General features: G+C 42.0%; 2 protein-coding genes and 1 pseudogene across 7 annotated transcripts in view; all 3 read left to right on the top strand.

The window, feature by feature from the left end:
• Positions 1–1,350, top strand: part of LOC114487285 (RING finger protein 11-like) — a 14,087-nt pseudogene extending 12,737 nt beyond the window's left edge.
• LOC102976581 (EKC/KEOPS complex subunit TPRKB) overlaps positions 1–2,259 on the top strand; it is a 279,834-nt gene that overhangs the window by 137,692 nt on the left and 139,883 nt on the right. The gene's annotated exons all lie outside the window — the stretch shown is intronic.
• The window catches only part of LOC112067517 (EKC/KEOPS complex subunit TPRKB-like), a 166,645-nt gene that overhangs the window by 80,529 nt on the left and 83,857 nt on the right, over positions 1–2,259 (top strand). The window lies entirely within an intron of this gene.

The following is a 2,259-nucleotide window of genomic DNA, read 5'->3' as shown; positions in this document are numbered from 1 at the left end:
GAACAGTATGGAGGTTATTTAAAAACTAAAAATAGAATTACCATATGATCCAGCAATCCCACTACTGGGCATACACCCAGAGAAAACCATAATTCAAAAAGACATATGGGTGGGCGGGAGGGTGACGCAAGAGGGAAGAGATATGGGAACATATGTATATGTATAACTGATTCACTTTGTTGTAAAGCAGAAACTAACACACCATTGTAAAACAGTTATACTCCAATAAAGATGTTTAAAAAAAAGACATATGCACCCCAACGTTCATTGCAGCACTATTCACAATACGTAGGTCATGGAAGCAACTTAAATGCCCATCGACAGATGAAAGGACAAAGGAGATGTGGTACATATATACAATGGAATATTACTCAGCGATAAAAAGAACGAAATTGGGGCTTCCCTGGTGGCGCAGTGGTTGAGAATCCGCCTGCCGATGCAGGAGACACGGGTTCACGCCCCAGTCCAGGGGAATCCCAGATGCACGGAGCGGCTGGGCCCATGAGCCATGGCCGCTGAGCCTGTGCGTCCAAGCCTGTGCTCCGCAACGGGAGAGGCCACAACAGTGAGAGGCCGGCGTACCACAAAAAAAAAAAAAAGAACGAAATTGGGTCATTTGTAGAGACGTGGATGGACCTAGAGACTGTCACACAGAGTGAAGTAAGTCAGAAAGAGAAAAACAAATATCGTATATTAATGCATATATGTGGAATCTAGAAAAATGGTAGAGATGAACTGGTTTGCCAGGCAGAAAAGAGACACAGATGTAGAGAGCAAACGTATGGACACCAAGGGGAGAAAGCGGGACAGGGCGGTGGTCAGTGGTGGTGAGATGAATTGGGAGATTGGGATTGACATATATACACTAATATGTATAAAATAGGTAACTAATAAGAACCTGCTGTATGAAAAATAAATAAAGCCTTAAGTCCCCCACTTCGGATCACATCTCCCTGCCTCACAAGTCTCAGTCCGACTGGGCTAGCTTTGGCAAGGGGACGGAGCTGGATCAGGAGCTGCTGCTGCCATATCTGGATCAAGTTCCAGTTTTGGTCTATCATCCAACACCTAGCCAGACTCGCCTAGCAACTCAGCTGAGAGGAACAAATTAGGAAAGCTCAAAGAATAGGCCTCATACAGCATCAGCCTGAAGGAGTTTATGACCCTGGAAGAAATGGATCAGAAAAAAGGATACGGGGGACTTCCCTGGTGCTGCAGTGGCTAAAGACTCCACATTCCCAATGCAGGGGGCCCAGGTTCGTTCCCTGGTCAGGGAACTAGATCCCACACGCGTGTCGCAACTAAGAGTTTGCATGCCACAACTAAGGACCCCACGGGCTGCAAATAAGACACGGCATAAACAAACAAATAAATTAATTAATTAAATAAAACAAATATTAAAAAAAAAGATCTGGGAGTGTGTGATCTGTATAATGGACTTTGTTTATGCGAACACAATGTGATTTCTGCTGTGTATGCAGATCACCTGGGCTGTACAGATGACTGGCTGATGAGATACTTCACGTGCCCCTCCTGCATGGAGACAGTTGATGCAGCACTGCTTTTGTGCTACGAGACTAACTGAGCCAGTGTCTCTCACCTGACTTCAAGTGAACCATCATTTTTGGTGGTTTTGATCTTTTGTCGTTGAGCCCAAAGAGCCAGGGATTGGGAATTAAGATCATGCATGAAAGTTTCCTAAAAATTCCTGAACGGCTGCAGATGTTGGGGAAAAGTACGTGATATTTTAGAAATTTAGGGGAAAAAGTAGGATGCTATTTTTATGTAAAGCCTTCACCCAGTGTTTAAAAATATAATTGTATTTAGATCTTGTTATTGCTCCAGTACATAGGAATCGTGTAAAGTGTTACAGCAGCTATATATCTTTCACTTGTGTGTCGAAGATTAGGTTGAAAACACTAGGTTTAGTGAAATAAGCCAGACATAGAAGGACAAATATAGTAGATTCCACTTACACGAGGTACCTAGAACAGGAAAATTCATAGAGACAGAAAATGGAATAGAGGTTACTAAGGGCTGGTGGGAAGGAAAATAGGGTTGTTACTGTTTGATGGTTACAGAGTTTTTGTTGAGGATGATGAAAAAGTTTTGGTTATAGACAGTGGTGATGGTTACACAACACTGTGATTGTATTTAATGCCACTGAACTGTATATTTATAAATGGTTAAAATAAATATGATTTATGTATATTTTACCATAATAAAAAAAAGAGGAATAACTGAGTTGAAATTTCAATT

The sequence above is a fragment of the Physeter macrocephalus genome, chromosome 12 (genome assembly GCF_002837175.3).
Source record: "Physeter macrocephalus isolate SW-GA chromosome 12, ASM283717v5, whole genome shotgun sequence".
NCBI classification, from domain to species: domain Eukaryota; kingdom Metazoa; phylum Chordata; class Mammalia; order Artiodactyla; family Physeteridae; genus Physeter; species Physeter macrocephalus.
Note: the sequence above shows the minus strand (reverse complement) of the source record. Positions and strands in the feature narration are given on the sequence as shown.